Raw genomic sequence first — 25499 nt, 5'->3', positions numbered from 1 at the left:
TCATATGAACAACCAGCCAGGCCCTGATAAAATGTTTTATGTACTGTAAGAAGCAGGAGATAAGTCACTGTGTTATTAAAATTCCACAAAGCTATTGTTTTCCCTATTAAGGAAACTAAAATATTTTTTGGGGGGGAGGGTCTCTTTCAGTAGCTCATCTGAAGTTTCCATGAAAGCTAACATGTGGAAAAGGCGATTAATCTCACTTTCTCCAGAGGCACAGCCACAACTTAAATGCTCCTACCAAAAATTCCTTTTAAGTCTAAAAATAGGAGATGTATCTCCTGCCTTCTAATCTTATCTAAATGATTAGGCACAGGGCAGGGAAAGAGGTATAAAACAGACAGTCAGGTTTAGAATACTACAGCGGAGAGTTGTCAAATTTTCAAGAACGCAGTTTCAGGCTGTGCAGTTTTTAGTTTTACATGCATATTATATAATATTACAGTTTGTACATTTATTTATTTGTGCTTTCTAGTCAGTATTGCCTCCTGGTGATTGCCTGGACAAGTTTCCCTGGCAAGATTTCACAAGTTATTTGCCATTGTGTTTTACCTAAGGCTGCATATGTGCCCCAAGTACAACATTGTTAGAAATTATACTATCTTCTGATCATGACTAGTTTGAGATAACATTGTATTAACATGTATGCAACAGCAGTGGGTCTTTGAAAAGTGCCTACACACCTAAACAAAAAAAGCAAATGAAAGTCTACAAGAAATCAATGTGAGGGAGTGAAAATGAAGAGTCTATAGTTACCTTCCTCAAATGCATCACCCTTGGAAAAAAATGCACCCCAAGTGATCCCATTTTTAGGTGGGCAAGTTCACTTACAATCTAATGCAGCTCTGTGTAACGAGTAGATTGGGCTGACAGGATCATACTCACAACCAAGATTTTCAAGTATGCTATTCTGTGTCCCACGTTATTTTATTGAAAAAGGGCGTTCCCTCTGAAATGTCCTGTATCTTCCACCTCTTCTATTTAATTTTGAAATGCTAATCTAAGATAATATATAGATGGATGCCTCCAAGGGCAGCGTGCATTGTATCCCCAAATTCTTTAAGCAGCAATATTTCTGACCAAATATTATAGCTTGTCAGAACACCTAGGAAAACTAATTTATCTTTTACAATTCAACCGTTAGTCTGTGTACTTTGTTAACATGTCATAATGAGCTTTAGGAAAAAGGCCTTGTAATGCATGATACACTTAAGTACACATATTTTATCTCTCTATCATTGTAACCCTTGCTCCACCATGTTTTAAGGCAGGGGTCTCCAACCTTGGCAACTTTAAAACTTGTGGACTTCAACTCCCAAAATTCCTTAGCCAGTTTTGCTGGATGAGGAATTCTGGGAGTTGAAGTCCACAAGTCTTAAATCTCTCTCTCTCTCTCTCTCTCTCACACACACACACACACACACACACACACACACACACTATCTATCTATCTATCTATCTATCTATCTATCTATCTATCTATCTATCACACACACACACACACACACACACACACACACACAGAGTGTTTTGCATGCCATTGCGTCCTTCCTAGGGCTGAAAGAGAATGACTGGCCCAAGATCACCCATCTGGCTTCATGTCCAAGGTAGAACAAGACTTAAGACATTTGACGCCTTGATTGCTACACACACTAGCTCAATAAAATGTAACTTTACAGGCTCTAATTATATGGGCAATAAATAATTTGCTTTAATTATGATGGATTTCTGACAGTGCTGTCAAAATGTAGGTGCTCCTAGATAAAATTGTCAAAATTACCTCTCTGCAGATTCTCAGTGGAAAAATTACACTGAGGAAAAAAATGGAAAAAGTCTATTCTAGTTAAAACATAATGCTTTCCACTTTTAGTTTAGATGAAGACTTCCTGGCTTACTAGAATGCAGAACACAAAAGAAAGGAGTGACAGGAAGGTGGAGTGCATAAGAAATAAAAATTAGCTTTTTTACTCCTTTACTTTTCTGTATTTTCCCTTTTGCCTTTGTCTCAAGCTAGATTGTAAGAAATCAACCAATTAACATTGAATACATTTTAAATAAAAAAACAACCCTCGTTTCATGGGATATTTTATCACTTTATTTTAGATAAAATAAATTTTAGATTTTAGAGACATTGTCTCTAAAGGTATTTAGAGATATTTAGATATTTGTCTCCAAAGATATTCAAAATGTATGGTGCTGTGCATGTATAGCACTGTATTTCTCTACTTCACTTAAACATTCCGTTTTAAGGTTGATCTTGTTGTTTTACAATCTTAACTGTATAAAAACAACAATTAAGCTGTTTGGAAGCTTCAGAATAAGCCAAAATCTAAACCACAATTTGAAATGGTCTTTCAGCGATACCAGTGGCAACAATTGAGGATCCTCTGAAACCCACCTCCAGATACATTAAAACTAAAAGGTGATGATGACTGTATTTTCTAAGATCGTGTTTTATGTGAGCAGACGCTACAAACTGGTAATAGTGGAGTTACAGTGCATGCCAGATGCTTCTGCAAATCTAATGCAACAGAAGGAGGAGTTCCTGCCAAATAATTCAAAGTTGGCAGTACATCCTCAAGTCTTTCACTATCTCCCTGCCTGAAGAACCATAGCAGCTGAAGCAATGTCTGCTTATGATCGGCTGGCAACAGCTGAAATACCAACAACCACACTGATCTACTATTTCAACTTGCATCAGCAAAAAGTGGGGGCTGGTGAGGATCAGCATCCCTTGAAAGTGTTATTCATTTTTAATTTTTTTGTATTGTTAATTCACAGCACGCCTTTGATCGGCGTTCTAAATCAAGTGCTTACTGTATCAATATAGTGACAAATTTTAGCAATCTATTCTTTTTTTCTTACCAGTTAATAGCTTCTCTTTTTCTTCCATAATCTTCAACTAACATATAATCAGTAAAAAGTGAAACATTATTTTCCACAATTAATACAACAAACAAAACCTCACTAAAATGAGTAACACTGAAGCAGATATTAATTTTTCATTAGTCCATTAAACCTACTGTCATATATCATTCCATACATGAACTGGAAACACAATCCCAATATTTGTATGCTGGGTTTTGTTTGATTCTGGCTTAACATAGGGAATGAACCTGGTTATTGTGACGGTTTGTATACTATATTATATTTATTATTTATATATATTATATGTATGTATATATATATGTATATATATATATATATATATATATATATATATATATATATATATATATTATAATTATATTATATATTATTATTATTATAGTATGATTGCCTTCTTTATTTTCTGAATATCTATCCTAATCAATATTTTGTGCAAGCACTTGTTGCAGTTACAGAAAAATAAAACATCTACACAGAATTTAAGATGTGTCTAATGCTCAAATCAGCCTAACATATCTTAAGATAACAGAAAGTTATAAATTCGAAAATGTTCATTAACAATTTCACTGCAACTAACTTTGTGTTATTAATATGAAAACTAGGGCATTTCGACTAAGGAAAAAAAATCAGCACTGTGTATCTAAATTCATACTAGAAAGGCCACGTGTTTTATACACTTCTGATTATCTTCTAGAATAGGGGTGTCAAACTCGCATTATCACGGCAGCGTCACGTGATGTATTGGGACTTTTTTCCCCTTCGCTAAACTGGGCCGGGGAGGGGTCAGCATGTGATGCATCCGGGCCATGGGCCACAAGTTCAACACTCCTGTTCTAGAATCTTCAAATGAAAATATCATTTCATGCTAATACATTATTGGAAGGAGCATACTGCACTCATGCTAAAATATTTTGTCTCCATTTTTAAAAAGTATTTAAAGCCCTAAATTACTTATGTTAAGACTACCCTAGCAAATATCTTTCCTCTCACCAGCACAATGCACAGGGAATTCAAATAGGGCTCCTTTGTGTCAGTGTAGAAAATACATACTGTATTCTCAATGATAGCGTATTTATTATAGAATCTTTTGTGGAATTCACCTACAGTCCTGATTTTTCAACATCACGTTTGAGACCATGTTATTGGTATGACTGCTGGTGATGAAAAAATATTTTCCACCTCCTTTTTTGATGGTTAAAATCTTTGTTACTCTGAAATTTGTCAAAGTCCATTAATATTACTACCACAAATAAATACTATTAAATAAATAGCATATGAGTTTATTGGCACCCACTGCCAGTAACAGAATATTTGACATATAAACAGTAAACCTGAAGTGGATACCCCCTTACTATTACTGGTGGAAAATGCAAATGGAATCTTTTATATGGTAATGGTTGCCATTTACAGATCTATAGACAAAGAAAGCACAAGAAAGCAATGTAGTTTTATTTCTAACCCAAGAAACGGGTTTTTTTTGTTTTTTTTTTAAACCATGTTCCATGCTGCTTTTCATTTATTTATTTATTTTTATTTATTTATTTATTGGGAGTCCATGCTGGACAACTGTATGCACTTCTCACCTAGCAAATGATATAAAACCAGGTAATCTTGTCTAATTTATAATGTGTTTTAATGCTTATGCTGCCAAAATTGTACAGAGCAATATTATTTAAATCTCTCCTGATTATTTTAGGCGGGTAGTGTCTTCAATTGGTGGTATGGATAACTTTTTATTAAACGCTTGCTTACAGTTTTCTGGTGTTTTGTGGAAGGGAGATAAAGTGCCCTTTTCACCTAAAGTTTTTGCCTCCTAGCTGTAACAAGGCTTGCATTTTGAGGAGGTAACTACTTACCACACATTCTTTTGTGGTTTCAGGTTGTTAGTTCCTGTATGAATGTTCAATCTTTCAAGAGAATAAATTAGAAAAATGACTTATTTTCCACTTACAGATATAGTAAGATCAACTTCTTCCTACTGGCTGTTGTGAGTATGCTAGACGAGGAAAATGAGAAACATTACCAACCTGCATTCAACCAGTGTGCTAGATTATAAGCCATAACTTTCATTGAAGAGGCTTTCATCAACCGTGATTTGGGTTAATTAAAAATTGTGTATATGCATACATGTTTGCATACACACAAATTGTTAAACATATACACATACATACCCACACTAATGTGAACTTCACAGTGAGGTATATTACAAATAACTGCTTAAGACATTTGGATGGTTTGTTCCTAAATCTTTCTTGCAGTGCTTGTTTTTTCATGTTTTGGAACTTTAAAAATGTAGCAAGTACACAAATTTGGTGATGTTTATTTTATCTCTACAGGAATCTTCTGAGCACCAGTTAGGTGTAGTTGTTAAAGGGACTGGGCTAAAAATGTGAGGTTGTGAGTTTTAATCCTATGTTAGCACAAACCCAGCTGGCAGACTTTGACTAACATGCAAGAAGCCATTAGAAATAGAGATTCATAACTTTACATTCTCTGTTCTCTGCCAAAACATCTGACTTGTTACTTCTACTTGTTTCTTCCTACTAAACTGAGTGATGCTAATCACAATCCATGCCAACTGTATCCAGCATTTGGCTACATTTATAAAGCCAAATATACACTGGTTTATTTTTTAAGCTTCTGAAAGAACATCTGATCAAGATCATACACAACATAGGGAAAGTGAATAGGAAGAAATTGTTGCCCTTTCTCAAAATGTTTAGCACTAGAATTCAATGAATAAAGCTAATTATAGGTAGTCCTTGTATGACTACAATGCAGCCCAAAATTTCTGCTGCTAAACAAGGCAGTTGCTAAGTGAGTTGTGCCCCATTTTATACTCTTTTCTGCCACAATTGTTAAGAGAGCCACTGCAGTTATTAAGTGAATCATGCCACTGTTAAGCGAATCTGGCTTTCCCCATTGAATCTGTTTGTCAAAAGCCAGATGGGAAGGTTATGAATGGGGAGCATGTAACTCCAGGACACTGCAACCATCATAAATACAGTACATACTGGTTGCAAACTGCTTGACTTTTGATCACATGACCATACAGATGCTACAACCAACATAAGTGTGAAAATTGGACATAGGTCACTTCAATCCAGGGCAACTTGTATAAGGTAGCTCACAACAGCTGAAAAAGTACTTATTCAAAGATCCATGCAATTAATTACACAGGATATGGTGATACCTACTAACTTCAAAGGCTTTAAAATATTATTCAATAAATTCATGGGGGACGAGTCTATCAAGAGGTACTGTGATGGAAGACAAGTTGCGGGGTCCCATGGTAAAAGTGGAATTTATTTCTCCACTGCCTGACTAAAAGCATTCCAAAGGCATCATCACAGCTGCTCTAATATGTGAAATGAAATGAATATTCAATGCTTGACTTCCGTTTTTACATTTGTAAGCCACCCAGAGTCATGGGTAGTGAAATGGGCAGCATATAAATTTAATAAAATCAATAAATGCAGGACTAGGACGGACCCTCATCTGATCCAGCAGGGCCGTTTTTATGTGCTCTGGGCGTAGAAGACAGATCCAATTTAAAATTATCAACAGTTGTTTGTAAAAAAAAAAAAAGCCAGTTTGCAACCCAACTATACCATACCTTTCAGATCATGATGGTTGAAATATTCTATTCAATGCATATCACAAAGGGATAAATTACTATTATTTGCTTCACAAGGCAAACACCATCATGCATCAAGTATTATGAAATTCTAAGATTTAATTATTTTATTTCTGTAAGAGTTTTAATACCGTAACAAATCTTCCATTTATCTCTGTACAAGGAAATATGATTGAAAATGAAACAAATAAAGGTATACTAATATGACCGGGCTTTCAGTCACTTTTGCCAGAATTTTTAGCACTCTAGGGTTGAATCTCATAAATAACTAGAAATATACGATGATATATGATGAATTGTTTCATAATTTGTTAAGCTTACTTACAACAAGCAGGTAGTTATGCAGACACTTACTCAAATTCTGGGAGCATATTAAAAATTCTCCCACACAGTAGGCGTAAGATTGCTGTACTTCAATGTTTGTTTTCAACTGCCACTATATTTTACTCATTCATTGGATACTATGCCAGATACACTTCTAAATCAGACAGTCAACCACATGTAGTACATTTCAGCAAGTGTTATTTAAGGAAAACTCAGGAAGCAATAATATCTCATAACAAGCTTGTTCCAATCATTAGCAAGAATTAGAATAGAATTAGAATTAGAATAGAATTCTTTATTGGCCAAGTGTGATTGGACACACAAGGAATTTGTCTTGGTATCAAGATAATCTTATCAACTGATAAATTTACAGAGTTTCCATAGAATAGGGAGAAAATAGGTTTCATTTATACCTTTAACACTATGTTTACTATCAGTTAATCTATTCCAGCCATTGATCTGTTCAAAGAACTTTCTTTGAATCGGGGAACTGCCTGGACTTTATCACAGCTCATATCAAAACCACAGTGTGTAGGCTTCTGTGAAGTCTCAAGAGGCAGTGGATTTTCAATCAATGCTTCCCCGATGCACCACCCCCTTGAGATGTGCTATGGAAAGTGAAGTAGCACTTCACGCGGAGCATCACATGAGGACATCTGTGTCGTGTAAAACACAGCTTTGCTGTCCTCCAGGCACTTGGAGTAGAAGCATAGAGCAGAGCACCTAGTTATCTGCATCATGGCATCAGCTGTTAAGTGGATCATTCCAAGTTAAGGCTTTAGGAGACACCTAGGCTCTGGTACTACTCTACTCTTAGCTATAGAAAATCCGTGTTACTGAGTTTGGGTCAGTTATGATTTATCAGATAAGCTATTGGGGAAAAACAGAAGGAGGAAGCATCGTGTATATGTTCATCTATCTCCTAAATCAAAAAAGTCAAATGCCTGGGATGACAAGCAACAAGTAATTGTAAGAGAGAACAACTATTCATATGACAGTGCATTGTCATTTATAAATATTTATTGGAATACAATTTATTCCAGCTAATTCAAACTGTCTTTTCCTATCCTTTTGCACTGAAGTTTACATTCATGTTACTGAATCACTAAAAAAAAACAAATTAAAGCAGAATATTGCTGCTAAAGTTTTGATGGACTATCCATAATTTCCTAAAGAATCCCAAATCTTGGCATGTGTTTTTTTATTCATTAATCTCCAATTTTGTCAACAGCAGCCATCAGACTGAAAACATAATTTTGTATAAAACAGGGAGGCTAATATAAGAAAAATTAACTTCCCTTCCATAGTCTTCAAGTTTCAGCACATATGCTGTGGAAGTTTCAAAAATTCAGAACATTTTGTTATACACTTGAGCCATAATGTAGACGAAAATTATCAACTGCTATGAAAAAAGCCTAGGAAGACAAGAAATGTATAGGGAATGGACATGAGGAATGAAGAAATTGGACAAAGATGGAAATTTGAGGAAAGAGAACTATTTCAGAGTAATTTGTAATGGAGGTATAAATAAAGGCATATTCAACTAAAAGTAAATCACGTGAAGCAACAATTAATCTTGCAGTTCCCTACATTTTCCAGCTTGTTGTAAAAATGGAGGATTGAAAGGAGAGAAGCAACAACAGAGGAGTAACTGTTACAATTTTTGCTGTCACTTTTATCAGCTAGCCCAGGCCTCTTTTGAAGGAACTCATTTGAAGCAACTGCCATATAAATAGCAGCTGGCCTACCAGCGATAGAGGTCACTTCAGCTTTACCTGCAGTAGCAGGAATTAAAACAACTTGCAGTTTCCACCATGATCTTGGTAATAAGACAGATGTTTAGCTGCATGTTAGATTTAGGTGATAATTTAAACCACTGTATTGTTTACTCAAGGTCATTAGTATCTGAAGTTGTAGCATAGCACCTATCTTTTAATTGTGATCAGCAGATTTCCATGCTGGCTATTTTAAGACTCACGATATTAAGAATTAGTGTCTTAAGTTCTCTACATCTTCCTTTCTGGTTAATTGGTTAATGAGAATAAGCCAACTTCAAATTATGATTTTGGAGCAAGCATATTTCCATTAATAATTGCAGTTAAGCAGCATTTGCTAGAATTAAACAACATACTGTAACAAGTTAATATAACATTGTAATACTGCTCCTCTGCAAGAACAAATGGAAGAATTCTCACTAAATAACCAGGGGCTTTCCATAACAACAGGTTGCCACCCCTAATATCCCATCAGAATGGCCAATAGAGTATTTAGCCTCATAACCAAGGACATCTGACATTTACTATATTTGGAAAAATGGTAGGTAGTTGTTACATACAATTAAATATGCACAAAGTGAGGAAGCTCTGGAACTCGAGATAACACTCCTTTGTTTCCTCAAGTCAGTGACAAACTATATACATTTGATCAAATAGCTATGATATATAGAATCATTAAGAATACACTAATAGAATTATGTAAATATTAATACTTCAAAGGTTTCAGGCACAAGAAGTATGAAACTTTATACTATGTGCCATGCTGTAATCATTCTAATGCTTAAACATTCACATGTCATTGTCAGTTTTTCAGAAATAGTGGACAATAGTAATGAAGAAACTATAGATCTGAATGCTGTAGTATTATACTAAAAGAAAAGACAAGTCTTCAGTCCTTAAATAACTGACTGGAGAACAAGGAACTTCATTTAGAGCATAAGCATAAATTTCTTAAACAGTTAAGAGTTTCAGACAGATAGCAGTAATGAAAGCAGTGTTAAAATATGACTCTCAGATCAGACTCTCAAGTACTCAAAAAAAAATCACACCCACCTTCTATATTTAATCCATCTGCTACACGGATCCAAATTAAAAATGCTATCGAACATATCTCATCACGTCACCTCACCTATTTTCATTTCCATATGCAACTTGTCTGCTCTTCCCTACCCTTTTCCCCCCCACATTATTTCAATTGCAGAACAAACAGTAGCCAATAGCAGCAAGCAAAACATTTGTATCCTTATAAACATTTTACACTGAGCAAATCCACTTTGAAAAGTCACTTGCCAAGTAGTACAACACATTTGCTTCCAGGGCTCATCTTATTACATCCATGTTAGATATTTCCAAGACATTCAAAATCATAGGATAACCATTCTTTTATTTTACTCATACTTCACTCACCAACAGATATGCAAAATTAATCTTAGAGCCATCGCATTTTCACTTTATAATCTTCCCCAAGCCACTTGCTTTAATATTGGTTATCTTCCCCAAACCTATAAGTGTTCCCAATATTCATAGCAACAAATATATGTTAATCCCACTATTATTAAACTTTAGATGTTACAATTCTATCATAACCATAGCCTAAAATAAATACAAAACTATTGTTGCTGGCTTATAATACTAAATTAAATCATTTTTTCTTTTTCTTTGATATGAACAGCAACTAGCCTGAAAATGAGTAAAAAAGAAATCATATAATTTTCAACACAGAAAAAAGGTGAACACTTTTGGACAATTTTGGTTAATTTTTAAAAATGCTGCCATTTCTTGTAAGCTTCATATAAAAAAAACAAATTACCATTAAAATATACTTTTAAATTTTCTTAAGAAATATGGCAACCTTTGTACCACCAATTGATGATTCAAAATGCACCAATATCTATCAATACCATAATCTGGAAGTGTTTTATATTCTTATTCAACACAAGGTTGATTTTATTCTTAAAATTGCCACATATTAGACACATTGTTTCACTTGTTTAGGTTTTGAAGTTGAACACATAGAAAGGAAACAAAAATCTCTTGTTTGGAAGAACTAGTATTATCTGGGAAGGGACATTGTTGCAATTCTGGAAAAAAAATATTCCCTTCTATTCACTTCCTAGAGCTAAGTGTTTCACAAGGAAAACCTGTGAGCTAAACACCACCCGTGGCAAGGCTTACAAGTTTTACACCATTTTTATATACTAAACCAGAAAGACAATACCAAACTATCAACACCCATTGAAAGAAAACGCCTACTGCCACTCATTAAACACTTAATATAGATTTCTAAACACGTGGGTTTTTCAATCACCAACAGGCCATCTACATAAGTAGGAACGTTTTAAAATGAAATAAAAGTAACTATTATTTTGTCATGTATTTTTCCTGGCAGAAAAATCAAGCCTTATTTTTTTTAGAAAAGATTTTAGTATAACATTGTTTGCTTTTGTTTTGTTTTTTAAGTACTGACAGTAAAATTGAAAAATGAAATTGTTTGGCAAGCATGAGAAAATGTTTCCATGGTTGTCTTCTCCCAGTAGACCAAAACAGGTATCTCTATTGATGTTACAGAATGTGGATAAATATTTCCAGCTAGAGTTTGCCACTCTACTCAAGGCCAGCTCAAAATTTTTAATAAAAACAAAAAGAGCAATGTACTCCTCTGTTTATTTGATGAGAAAGCATCCCTTCCATTACATCTGCCATAATGTAGTAGCTCTTGAAAGCCTAAGCCCTAAACTCGAAAAAGATTTTCCTGCTCAATCCATTAACTGCTTCCCTCCTTATTTCTGCAAACATGCAGACTAAGAATTCAAAACATCCCAAACTTGGTCTCAGCATCCAATACTTCTATTGGACAATAAAAATTTCAAGAAGTTAAAAGAAAAAAACAACAGCTGGTACATTACTCCCAAATATCATACCATCATAATAACATCATTTCAAAACAGGCCCTTCCCAAACCGTATCACCATTTGTTTTTTGTATTATAGTTTTACACTTCCATACCTTTTTTTACATTATGGAATAGGGGCTGGTCTTTGGCCATTACAAAGTTTTTGTGTGTGGCTTTTCTCAACTTCATAGACAAATGAGGGTGGGAGTAAAGTGGGGAAAAAATAAGGGTATCCTCAAGAAAGCATATGGAGGAGTATATGGAGGAGTATATGGAGGAATTAACAGCCTGTGAGAAGGAGCAAGAGTATACCAAGAAAAAGACATCCTTCCCTCACCACATTTTTCCTAAAGAGCTAATACTAGGAAGATTGCCATTTATATAACTTATTCCCTCCATATTTCTCTTACTTGGCAACCTCACTACTTCCTAAAAAAAAAACCCTGAAAAATCAGTCAAGATGGCATGAATTTAAAAAAAAAAACACCCCGAAGCCTGTTTCTGACATCTCAATATCCTTGTAAACTGCCTTGAACATCTTGTCCTGGACAGTAAAACAAGAAATAAAGAGATGAGGAAAACGATCTTCCCAATCTCTAAAAGATCCTACTGAAGATGATTTGGGTAAAAGTGATATACACAAAACACACACCCTCTGGAGAAGCACATTTCAGCCCTTATTCTTGCAACTCCACATTCTGGTAACCATACAAAAACAGAACATTTTCCCCCAATGTGTGAAAAATCCTGAATACAGGTCAATTCAACTGCAATCCAGAATAGGAAAAAAAAAACCCACATCTTCTATAATCAAATACAGATAAGTCCTTGACTTATAACCAAAAAGGAGCCTTATCGTTTAGGTTGCTAAGTGAGAAATCTGTTAAGTGAGTTTTGCCCCGCTTTACGACCTTTCTCACCACCTTTGTTAAGCGAATCCCAGCAGCCATTAAACCAATAAGACAGGTCCTTCAGCGAATCTGGTTCCCCCTCCCTCTCCAACTGACTTTTGCTTGTCAGAAGGTCGCAAAAGGCGACCCCACAACTCCTGCAAACCACCCCAAAGGCAAGTCGGTTGTCCAAGCACGGCCACCTCAATCACGTGACCGCAGGGAGGCTCCAACGGTTGGGTCAAGTGTGCAAAAACGGCCGTTCAGTCACTTTTCTCAGTGATGTCGCAACTTCGGGTCCCCAAAAGGAATGGCTGTAAGTCGAGGACTGCCTGGAAAAGGCACCTTACACGCACCCACATTCACACAAACAGGCATTTTGATGGAGGCATTTGGATTACCCCAAGATATCCCAGCTGTTTACAAACCTGGAAACCTGTCCCCGATGGATTCCCCCCATTCCTCTTACCAATAAGGCGCCCTAAACCTCCTAACCCTAATTCCAAGGTCCTTTTCAGCCGATTGCCCTCCCCCGGGACACGCGTGTGCCATGCCATGCACGCATGTGCCTTCCGACATGCCCAGAGCATCCCCTCACCCTCTCTTATTATCTTCCCCGGGCGTAGGGGGGAGGAAACGAGACGAGCCATGTCGGTGGAGACTCCCTCCCCCCACCTCCCCTAGACACGGGTCTGGCCATCCTCACGTTCCTTACGCCGCGCTCTCCGGATGGAGGCGCCTAAAAGCGTCTTGTTTTCCATCGAAGCAGCAGCAGCAGCAGCAGCAGCCGCCCCTCCTCCTCTTCCCCAAGCCTAAGTTGGAAGAGGCATAACTTGCTGGCTCGCTCCTCGCTTGACGATCGCGCGTCCCTTCTCCCCCTCCAAATGCGACTCCTTCCTAACTCGGGAAGACTTGAAGGGAGGCAAGGACCATCTTTGCCCAGCCCCCCTCCCCTCACCCACCGACCGGCCCCCCTTTCTGAGGGGTTTGGCGGCCCTGACTTTTCGTAGACCCCTCGGCTTTTGGGACCCGGCCTCCTCCCTTCCCGGGAAAGCGGCCAGACTCACCCATCGGCCGCCACCGCTCCAGCCGCTTCTGCCTCCGCCTCCTCGCCGCCGTCTCCTCCGGAGACACTGACACGGGCGCACGGATATGCACGGGGCGCTATTTTTAGGCGACGCGGCCGGAACTGCTTTCGGTCCCCCGTCCCCTTCACCCTCCCGTTCGCTTTGGAGCGGGCTGGGACGTCTCACTGCCCTCTTTCTCGCTCGTGTTCTTCCGCGGGTCTTTCTCGCCTACTTGACATCATGAGGCTGGGAGGAGGTATTTTGAAAGAGGCCGAAGTGGCTTTGGGGGTGACTTTTTATTTTTTTCCTGTCTCTCTTTTTGAAAGTTTTTCCCCCTTTCCCCGGCTTGGAACTATATTTTACTTAACAGTAGGGGAGCGGCTGGGGCCGTGATGTTGCTCATGACGTCAAGGCGCGAAGACCCGAGCGGATAGGGCGGTGGGCGGGAGAGGAGGCAGCAAGGATCCAATCCAGGGGTGACGTAGATGAGAGAGGGGCGGTGGGCCAATCGTGGAAATGTTGATAGGTGGATCCCCTTTCCTTTGCTTGACAGGACGCAGCACCAATCAGAGTCCCGTAAACCGGATAAGAGTAGACCAATCAGAACTAGGAAGCGGGTCCTGCTCGTAGGGACCTTGACAGCGATACCCAATGGAAATGATCGGGCGCATGCGCCCAAAGCGCCTGCCTTCCTTTTCCTTAAGGGAACGAATGACGCAGAAGCGAGAAAGGATTCGCGCATGCGCAGAAGTTACTCGTCCTCCCTTAGGAGTCTCTTCCCTACGGAAGAGGCCTCCTTTGCGGGCACCAATTTGTTGCCAGCCTTTTCTTTTTGTACAGCACCGTTAAAACTCACTCTTTCACCCGTGCACCATACGCACGCCTTAGGGAGGCACGGAAAGCGGCCGCTGGGAGAGAAGAAACGTGATTGGGTGAAAAGCGTCTTAAGAAGCCACTGTCAAGGAGGACTCCAGCCAATCACGGTCCTCCTATGAGCACGCGTTCTACCAGTCCCGCCCACTATATCTAAATAATGGTTAAACGAAAACTACACAGGAAAGTTTAGGAAAAGGAGATAAAATAAAAAGTGCAAAAAGCAACAGAATCAGAGAGCAAAAATAAATAAATGATTTTATGAATTCTTTGCAACAGTTACGAATAAACTATCCGCCCTTTCTCTTTAAAAGTTAAATTTTTGTACACAGATTCTTTTTATCCCATATTTAACTCGTTTCAGTCTTCAAATCCAGAACTCAACATTTCACTCTTTTTCTTTTCTTCAGGAAAGAGTCCATAAAAGATTTCCAATCTTTTATATAAAAGTACTCACTGCTTAATCCCTGATCAAACAGATCGATTTTGCCATAGAATAGAACAACAGAATGTAGAATAAAACGTAGAATTAGAATAGAACAGAACAGAACAATGTAGAAATAGAGTAGAATAGGATAGAATAGAATTTTATTGTAACTTTAAATGTACACTAATCAGCATACATTAAAATGAAATTTCATTGCATTCAGCTCTCAAAAGATAACCATTATGAATATACTCACATATATGGCACAGAGAAACATCACAGTCTAGTTCGAATTTATACGTACACATGGTGAAAAAAAGTGCTAATTCTGTTCTCTTCACAACCTATGCCACCATTGTGGGTACTGTATTTCAATATTTCTCTATCCTTATAATCTTACCATAAATAAAATCAATCTTCCATCAAGTTTCCAATTGATTATTCATAAGTCCCAGTAAAAACAGTCCCTCCCACTTAGAGGGATTCTTAAGAGCACCAATGTGTAAATGGAAGAATTGCAATGCCAATTCCACACGGAAGCAACACTTTTCTCCTGCCATCAAACTTCAGGTGGATGTCTGAGTTTCCAACAACTGTGAAGAATTCCTGGGAACTCCCAGAGTTGCATGCAACGTTGCTAAATCTTGACCTCGCCAGGTGGAATTTTGTTTCTCTCTCTGACTCTTGACTGACTTGCAGTTGAATTGACAACATGGCCTATAAATTTACATTGATCATATACCCTTCATTATAAAGAGTAGTCCTTTATTTCAAAAAGCTGACCTTTAATGTATTTATTTTTTATACATTACATTCACTGCGCATGCCCAGCAGATACCGGACAATCGGCTGGCTGGGGGGTGGGGGGGGACACGCCAGTGGTGGGATTCAAACTTTTTTTTACTAGCGGTTGTGTGGGCGTGGCTTGGTGGGCGCGGCAGGGGAAGAATACTGTAAAATCTCTAGTCAGAGGTGGGATTTGCCGGTTTTCCGAACTACTCAAAATTTCCGCTACCAGTTCTCCTGAACTGGTCAGAACTGGCTGAATACCACCTCTGGTGTGCACGTATGCACAGTGGGGCTTTTCCGGGTGACCTCTTACATGCCGGCAGAAGTGGCTCTGCATGCCCACATCATGGGCTTAGCTTAATGTAAATGAGGCTGAGGAGGGGAGACAGCATAGCAATCTTCCAATACTTGAAGGGCTGTCATCAGGAAGAAGATGTCAATTTATTCTCCTCCCTGAGGGTAGGACAAGAAGCAATGGGTGGAAGTTCATCAGAGGAAAACCCAATCAGGAAATAAATAAGGAAGGATTTCCTGACAGTGAGAATGATTAATCAATGGAACAGCTTGCCTCTGAGAATTGTGGGTGCTCCATTGGCGGAGGTTTTCAAGAAAAGATTGGACAACCATTTCTCTGCGATGGTATGAGAACTCCTGCTGTGGCGGGGTGGAGTGGGGTTGGACCTCCAAGGTCCCTTCAAGTCCTATTATTCTACTCATAGTCCCTATATTTGGTCCTTCTTTTGAGATCTCTTTAATATCCAAGAATAATTTGGCCCCATGGTTTTATCTAATGTTTTCGCATTTTTTGTCCTGCCTTCTTTTCTATATCATAATGTTGGGAATTAAACCCACCCCTCGAAAAATGAAATATCCTAGGAAATAATAAAAAGGCAGAATATTTCCCCTAAAAAGAGAAGAAGAAGCTCACCCCCACCTTTGTTAATGGGTGGGCCTTAACAAAGATCTCCAGTACAGCTATAGGAATTGCCAAAAGCCCTTTCATTACACCATCATCCAGCAAGGCTCAACCAAGCCTGGGACTCAGGACAGCCTACAGAGTTGCCCCTGCATGACCCCATGGAAGTCTGACAACCAATCAGAAAACAAGCTCAAATTCAAATGCCAACAGAGGGTATAAAACCAGACACTTTCAGCCCTCCTCCTTCTTCTTGATCTCCTCCCTCACCTTGAAGTATGTGATCATCCTTCCTTCTTTGGAGCTCCAAGCCATGTGGTCTTATCCACCATTAAACTATCTTTCCAAACAGCCTCCATGATTCCACTGTCTTTTTCCCCACTTGGAACTGAACCCAGAAGGATAATTCTTCCAACAATAGCAATGCTGTTAAGGGATTAATATGACTATCCTTAATATCTCCAGATGTAATACCCAGAGGATTAGCCAATCAATCAAATAATAATATTAGGCTCCGTTTCTACCTGGATGATATTACCGTTCTCCCCTAAGGTTTCTTCTAGTGAGTTTTCTACCAGATGTGAATATTTTTAATGAATTCTGGCAAGAAAGCTCCTGGCAATATTATAATCTGGGTATTTCCCATTGCACTCCCCTTAGAAACAATTTTTCTGAGTCACCCTCAGTAAACACTCCCATTCAAGTAATGTTTGAAGTGGGTGTGTTCCCTTCTGTGCTCATAATAGATGAAGCGAGTCTGAGCTGCATTCTTGGGTCCAGTGTGGATACTGGGAGGGACATAATGACACCATAGCATTCAAACTAACTAAAGCAGGAGTGCCCAACCCCCATCCATTCACCAGCACCAGTCCGCGACATGCCACCAATCGGGATGCCCAAATAAGTGAAGCCCCATGGGATGCAGGCAGCATGCAAAACCGTGTCCCTTCTGATCCACGGTCCACCTTTCTCCATGGAAACAGTCCCTGGTGCCCAAAAAGATTCGGAGTCACTGAACTAAAGCCCTCCAAAACATCTTAAGTAAATGAAAAGTGAATGAAAAACTGCTGGTGACCTTCTACTGCTGCACCATAGAGAGCATTTTAACTTACTGCACCTCTGTGTGGTTTGCCAATTGCACTGTGGCAGATAGGACAGCACTCCAGAGGGTTAATGTCATTGCCCAGAAGATCATTGGTTGCCCTCTCCCCTCTTTGGAAGAGCTTTATAGCTCCCGCTGCCTTAAGAAAGTTCAAACTTTCTCAAAGATCCATCTCATCCTGGGCACGCTTTTTTTGAACTATTACCATCTGGCAGATGGTACAGAATAATAAAAACAAGAACAAATAGGCTGAAAAACAGCTCTTATCCCAGGGCAGTAGCTCTTTTGAATTCTACTGTATAGTGCAATATTAATGCAATATCAGGTTTTCCATTCAATTGTACAGAATGTGAAGGATGTGTGTTTGTGTTTTATTTTTATAGTTATAATGTACAATGAAGATGGCATTTAATTTGTACAAGGTGCAATGATAATAAAGTAAACCAAAGCTAAGCTAAAAGACCAAGAAGTCAAAAAAGAGTCATCTACAACCTAGAATGTAAAGATTCTAACAGCTATGATCTAAAACAGAAGATTAGCAGAGCACATCGATGAACACCAACTAGCCTCAGAAGGCACAATGGAAGGTCCTTCATTTCACGACACAGGGCAGACAAACTGTAGCTTCAACTGGGAAACTGTGAGCAGCTGAATCCCCAAAACACTAAGGGATTTCTGGAAGCCTGGCACTCAGAAAATCAGCCATCAACAGGCTCATAGAGATAGATGACACATACACATCATTTGAAACAGAAAATTAAAAAAGGTTATAAAGGAAAGAAAAAGACTAGAACATCTTCTTGTCAGCCAGCAATTGGCACCTAAATAAGCAAGGATTAACATCAAAATTAATATCAAATAATCAAACAGTAAGCAATACCCCTAATCAAAGAGCTACTAACTCAAACAAACAACCAAGCAGTAAACAATAGGCTAATTGTGGAACTATCAAAAAGAAAACAATACTCCCACCAACTCTTGATAGAGCAAGCTACTGTACATAAACAAAGAGCAACCCGATTCCCTTCCAACACTGAAGTTCTTAACTAGTCTGATAACAAAAGGTCTGTAAGCAAACAACTATGTTCAGAGTGCAAGAACTTTGTGATAGAACTCTGTAGATCTCAGAAATGTGCAGGTTTCAGAAATGGAAAAGTACCACCAAATATATCTCCTTCCACCCTTCCTTTCTTAGACTCTGCTTTTAAGATAACCTAATGTCTGTAAACAAGCCAGTATGATGCATTCCATCTTTAACCACTTTTCCAAAGTTGTCATGAGGAAAGAGCCATTTCTTTGAAAGTGTGCATACATAAACATTTATATGGAATTAAGGAATTCCCCGAGTATGACAGAGTTTCTGTGACTTTGCAGGATGGCTTCACGTTGGTTTAAAGTGATAGTTGCCTAAACCACTTGAGCTCCTTACAAGGATTAACAGAATTGCCTCTACCCACACACACACTGGTATTATAATTATCTATTCCACTGTCTCTTCATGTCTTTTAAAAAGCCCACTTCATTCTGATTTGTTGTGTATTCATTTCTTCTTAGCCATCTTCAATGTGGGTTGAAAATATTTAAGATTTAAACAGCTTTGGAACAATTTATTATAGGTCATTGGTGTTGAGTTTTAGCAACCCCCTTAATAGAATTTCTCCAGGATGACCTGCTTCTACTCTGAGTGCATCCACATTCCTGTTGGTCATCCTCTTCTTCTCTTTTCTTCCACCTTTCCCTGCATTAGACCCTTGTCCAGAGAACTGAGACTTTGCATAACTTTGTCCAAAGCAGAATACTTTGTGCCTGGTCATTTGTACCTCAAGTGATAAATCTGCTTTGATTTGTATGATTATTCCTTGGTTGTCTCAAATGGGCTTTTTTCAGAAGGCAACTGGACTTTGTTTTTCCTTGAAGATGTTTCACTTCTCATCCAAGAAGCTTCTTCAGTTCTTCAGCTTCTAAACTGAAGAAGCTTCTTGGATGACAGGTGAAAAGTCATCAAGGAAACGCAAAGTCCAGTTGCCTTCTGAAAAAAGCACCTTTGGGACAACCATGACCTGGACAATTGAGAATCTTCATAAATAGATCCTTTGATTAGGTTTCTTGGCTGTCCATAGTATCATGGATCTTCTCCAGTATCAAAATTCACAAGCATCAAGGTGCTTCCTATTCTGCTTCTTGACATATAAAACCTACAGAAGCATATTCATTCTATTAAAGTTGTATTGTTTAGCTATCCAATTATGGCTTATTGAATAAAAACATATTTAAATTCCAAAATTATGGTGAAAAAAATGTCATTTTGGCTAAATAGAAGCTCCACTTCATAAATTCCTAGTTCTGGACTGCTACATGAATGTTATGTATGGGATTCAGAACATTGAACATAACATTTTTATATATGGCATTCAATATATCACTTGCTTTGGGAATGTTTGCTTTTCTAAGACAAATGGCCAAAGTACGTAAGATTAAATCAGACGCTGCTTGGATAAAAATGTTGGCATGGGAAGCAGTGATTTCCTAGATTGGAGTGAAACAGTTGGGTGGGGGGAGAAAAAGCCTCCTTTGAACACTTCCAAATGCAGAGCGTAGGTCAGATTTTTGGAGTCATCTTCCTATATGTTTTCTTCGATCACCTGCTGTTAAACCACAGTGGAGTATTTGTACTCCTGGTGTTATCTGCCTTACAGACTGGGTTGCTGATATTTTAGGAAGGGAAGGGGAAGCAAGGGAAGGTGAAATTTGGCTGCAAAATAGGATTTGGCATTTTTCTTTTTCTTTTTTTCAAAGATACAAGTTTTTGTTTGGTTTTTAGAACTAAGGATGGAAATGGAAGGAGGCAGAGGTGGTATATTCAGCAGGTTGTGACCAGTTCTGGAGAAATGGTAGCAGAAACTTTGAATAGTTCAGAGAACCATCAAATACCACCTCTGACTGGTCCTGCCCCCACCTATTCTCTGCCTCCCAAGTCCTAGCTGATGAGCTGGGTCTTGTTTGGTGCCCTGCACAGGAGAATGGAGCTGGAAAGCAGGTTAATGGGGTGGGGAGGGAATGGGGATTTTGCAGTATCTTTCCCCTGCCACACCCACCAAGCCATGCCCACCAAGCCACACCATACCCACCAAACCATGCCCACAGAACCGGTAGTAAAAAAAATGAATCCTACCACTGGAAGGAGGTCTCCTACTCCATTTCCACTCTTAATACCCTACAAGACTATCCTACTAGCCCTGCTAGTCAATGACTACTTCAGCTTCAACCGCAACAATACAAGAGCACACAACAGATACAAACTCAATGTAATCCGCTCCACTTTGTTGCAGAAAGTACAACTTCAGCAACAGAGTGGTCAATGCCTGGAATGCACTTCCTGACTCTATTATTACATCCTCTAACCCCCACTCCTTTAACCTCAAACTAGCCACTATTGACAGCACCCCATTCCTAAGAGGTCTGTAAGGGGCATGCATAAGTGCACCATCGTGCCTACCGTCCCTGTCCTATTGTCCCCATTTATTCGTACTATTTTCTGTATTCTTACTCATGTTTATACTTATTCCAATTATCTTGTAAGCAATTGACAAATCAAATAAACCAATAAATAAAATAAATTAATAAATAAAGGCAACCCCAGAATCTCTTACCCAGCTTTGAACAATTGTGTGTGTGTGTTTGTGTGAAGTAGGGCAATGGGAGCAGTTCGTTTCCCCACCCCAGAAACTGCCGCAACCTTAACCAACCCTCCCCAGTGATTGTGGCCCCCTAAGCAGTGACAGGATCCCTTTCCCTCCTCCAAATAATGCTATGCGGTTTTCTTTCTTTCTTCTGTAATAAATGACAGCTGTCCTTGACACATGCCAACACAATTTTCTTGGCAAATCTATGGAGATGCTTCGTTTGTTTATTCAACTATAAGATTTCTATAATGTGCATTACACACAGGAGTTCAAGGCAGGCCTATGTAACTCAGCCTTCCTCCCACAGTGACATCTTTCTGAAATTGCCTTCTTTCTCAACTGTGATTAATAAACAACCAGATAGTAGGGTTGTTGGTTTTTTGGTTTTTTTTTGCATTTTTAATCATGATTTTTAAAATATATATTTGCTGTTTTCGTGCTTGTCCTACACTGCCCAGAGTCACTTATTGTCCGGTGATATAAAAGTAATAAATAAATTTTGTTTGCTTCAGTTCCCAGGTTTTTCACATCCAAAACCAAACCAAGCCTGACCATGTTTAACAGAGTAACAGAGTTGGAAGGGACCCTGGTGGTCTTCTAGTCCAACCCCCTACTCAAGCAGGAGACCCAGACAAGTGGCTGTCCAGTCTCTTCTTGAAAGCCTCCAGTAATGGAGAACTTCCATTTAATTTTCCGAGATCAGCCAATCTCCCAATATGCTGATATAAAAACGCAGCATGGCATTGATGCCTTGTAACTTTGAGTGGTTGTTAAATGAACTATTCTAAGTAAGAGGACTGCCTGTACCTGCTGCCTCCTAAGGCACAGTCTGATAAAATTCTTGTAATGTAGGTGAACAAACAATAAAGTATCTACTTGGACCTATTCATGAGTGGTTCTGGTTGCTTGCGCCTGACATTTGTCACTGCATTGCTACTTACCACTTCTCTTTGGTTGATCTTGGCACCCTCCAAGGCTGTCAGAAGGATGTTTCCAGAATTCCTACCTGACATAACCAGTGATTAGGAATTCAGCAGCCCCAAATTCTTGAGAACCTCAACCCGGGCTGTTGACTCCTCCACTCCATCCTTTGGAGCTCAGCTGGTCCTCTGAGCCAACTACTCTTTCTTCTCGCTCCATCACCGGGTTGGTGAAGAAGGAGGTGGAGAAGGTGGCCAACTCTCTCCTGAGGCTCCTAGACCTTGACAAGCGAGGCTGACTTCATTCAAGCCATGTCTTGCAAGAAAACAAGAAATGATAACTAAAGGAAAGTATGTCTGGGCATGCCATATGCACAGTGGATTCCCCACTGCTGAGCAACTCTGCCCTCAAAAACAGGCCTTTACAGTGTGAGCAATACATCTCCCAATTTTAGAAATTAATCACTGGCATTAAGTGGTAACTGGTTCATGCCCAGGGAATGTGGCTCTCTGAATGTCTCCTTGTAATCATATATACTGTACACACAGAGATATGAGCTGAGGACTCTGTTTCCACTCCAGCCATTAGGATTTTATTTTCACAAACTCCCTCTGCTTCCTGCTTTCCACCCTATCTTTCCATTCATTAAACTGCAGCTTTCAAGTTAAACTTTCTGACATAACGTAGCTTGAGGTTTTTGGACTGGGAACTCAACCAGAGCATTTTCATTCATTTCCTTGGAGTAATTTTAAATTTTCACATCCTTCTGCTCGCCACCTTCGTTTAAAAGGCCAGCAGAGTTTTTTTTTTTTAAAAAAAGTCCCTCTGCTTATAAATTCTTTCCAAATACTGCTTTGAATAATGTTTAAAGACAGCCGTGTGTGTGGTTGTCATTTAAAATCGAAGGAAGCTTCCCCAGTGTTATATGAAACTCATGTATGAGATATCAGTTTCTCCTAAAAGTCTTGAAAAAGCCCAGAATAAGGGAGATGAATTTTATGAGTCAGTTCAGAAAGATAGATAATGTCCCTTTAGGGTTGATGAATAAAACACTTTGAAAGAAAAAAAAAACAGAACTTTATTTCTATATATGATAACAACAGTGAGACTTCTGTATGCAGAGAGGTGGAAGGAAATTCATATAATATAGGTGAAAGAATACAAATTATTTCAAGAATGGATGGTGAAATTAACAAAACTGACTGAGATGGTAAAATAATCTTCTTTGATTAAAGAAAAGACTTCATCCAGCTTAGTTTCTACTTTAATTTTGGGATTTGAAGATTAGATCTGTTTATAATTACAGAGATATTTTGTATTATTGTTGGATGAAAGAGATTAATATGTATTATATTTATATCTATACTGAAGAAGTCAAAGTTGCTCTTTTTCTACTTTTTTTTTCTTTTCTGCACCATCAATTTTACACTTTTTCTGATCTTTTTCTAATGCTTTTTCCATTTCTTTATTTTTTGTTGAAACTTAATAGTTTTATTTAAAAAGACTTTGTGTATAGCCTTCTTTTAATCTATTTTCAGCACGTAATCAAGAATCATTTCAATAATGTATACTATAGAATAGATAATGATATATATTCTTCACATAGCATTGTATTAATCAAAGTCTTTTTAGACAGTTGTTAGAGAATCAACTTGAAAGATACTTTTTAGAAGTACTTCTTTTTTTAGCATTTAATTTCTAATTTTCATCAAATTACGTTGAGAAAATAAAAAAAAGTATATGACAGGTTTTGATATTTAATGCTGGTATGCCTTTATTATCCATTTTTATTATCCATTTTCCCTATTGTTTGTATAAGATGTATAAAATGGTATAAAAGAAGAGGTTAACTTGTTTTTGTTGTTGCCTGTCAAATTCACCAAAACAAAACATTGGAAAAAAATGAAATACTTCAATCTTTCAATCAATTTAGTAGCGTGAGAAATAGTGTCGGCCAAAAAATTACTAAATAGCAAAGAGAAATGAAGAGTCTTATGATCAAATTATTTTGTTCACTTTTTCTTTTTTAAGTCAATGCCATCAAAATAGTTTCTAATAGATTATATTCATGTACATTATATTCATGATGATATTCATGACTTACAACAGTTCATTTAGTGTTCAACTGTTCAACTGTTCAAAGTTTCAATGGCACTGAAAAAAGTGACTTATATAATTTTTCACACTTATGACCAACCACTTGGGAACCATCTCATGTTTATGATGGTTGCAGAGTGTCCTGGGATCACTCGATCCCTGTTTGCAACCTTCTGACAAACAAAGTCAATGAGGAAGCCAAATTCACTTAACAAACATGTATCTTTTCTTTTATGTATACTGAGAGTATTTGCACCAAGACAAATTTCCTTGTGCATCCAATCACACTTGGCCAATAAAGAATTCTATTCTATTCTATTGATTTAACAACTGTAGTGATTCACTTAACAACTGTGGCAAGAAAGGTCATAAAACGGGACAAAATTTACTTAACTGTTGAGTGAAATGTTAGGCTGAATTGTAGTTGTAAGCCAAGGACTACCTGTATACAGATTTATTTAGGAGAGAATTACTGTGGAAGTAGTAACATTTATTCAGGAAATTACTGACAAAATTAACGAAGTATACACTATGGATCAAATGAATGAAGCGAAATACCAACCTAGCAGAAAGTCTTAATAATAAAAATGTAACACAAGCTACTAGGGTCATGTACATTAATAAACTGTACAAGTATGTCTGAAACACCACAGCCTGCATGTCAGCTAAAACCAAATAACATAATTGCAGAGTCTGCATATTGAATCTGAAATGGAGAATAAATCAGAATTATTTATTATTGAATAATCAGAGCTGCTTATTCCTGGGGCCAATTACGCCTTATAAATTACCCAAATTTTGTGAAGAGAAAGGTGTCAAACATGGCTGGTTGGATTCTTTCTCGTTAGAATCATTTTTTTAAAAAAAATATTTGGATTGTTGCGCTGTATTGTTTTTAATTTTCAGTGATCGGTCAATCCCAGAGTGTTTAAAGAATATTTTTTTAAAAAGAGTGGGGAGGCAAATCCATCTTCCAAGCCTTTCAGAAGAATTATATTCTTTCTTCTGTTATCTTAGCATGTGTATCAGTCTCAGAAGGGTGTAATGACTTCGTAGATAAGATCGTGGGCATGCAGAAATGATAAACTTGTTGTTTCAGGTAAGTAAAAAGACAGACATCCAGCTGCCAGAATATCGTTTCCAGAGAAGTTGCATTATATTTAAGGTTACGGCTGGAAGAGCTGCATTCATAATAACTCCCTGCCTTCATTAG

The 25499-nt window shown here is 38.1% G+C and overlaps 1 protein-coding gene across 6 annotated transcripts in view; it reads right to left on the bottom strand.

The window, feature by feature from the left end:
* Positions 1-13592, bottom strand: part of MEF2A (myocyte enhancer factor 2A) — a 79063-nt gene extending 65471 nt beyond the window's left edge. For 3 of the 6 annotated variants that reach the window (XM_087941320.1, XM_026709305.2, XM_026709307.2), the window contains exon 1: positions 13479-13592. The gene's annotated coding sequence lies outside the window, so the exon portion shown is untranslated. The remainder of the gene's footprint in view (positions 1-13478) is intronic. The other 3 variants (XM_087941323.1, XM_026709306.2, XM_026709308.2) reach the window with 1 other exon arrangement.
* Positions 13593-25499: the final 11907 nt, after the last annotated feature.

Source organism: Pseudonaja textilis, chromosome 13 (assembly GCF_049901715.1).
Source record: "Pseudonaja textilis isolate UNSWEBS1 chromosome 13, rPseTex1.2, whole genome shotgun sequence".
NCBI classification, from domain to species: domain Eukaryota; kingdom Metazoa; phylum Chordata; class Lepidosauria; order Squamata; family Elapidae; genus Pseudonaja; species Pseudonaja textilis.
This window is presented reverse-complemented; position numbering and strand designations above follow the sequence as displayed.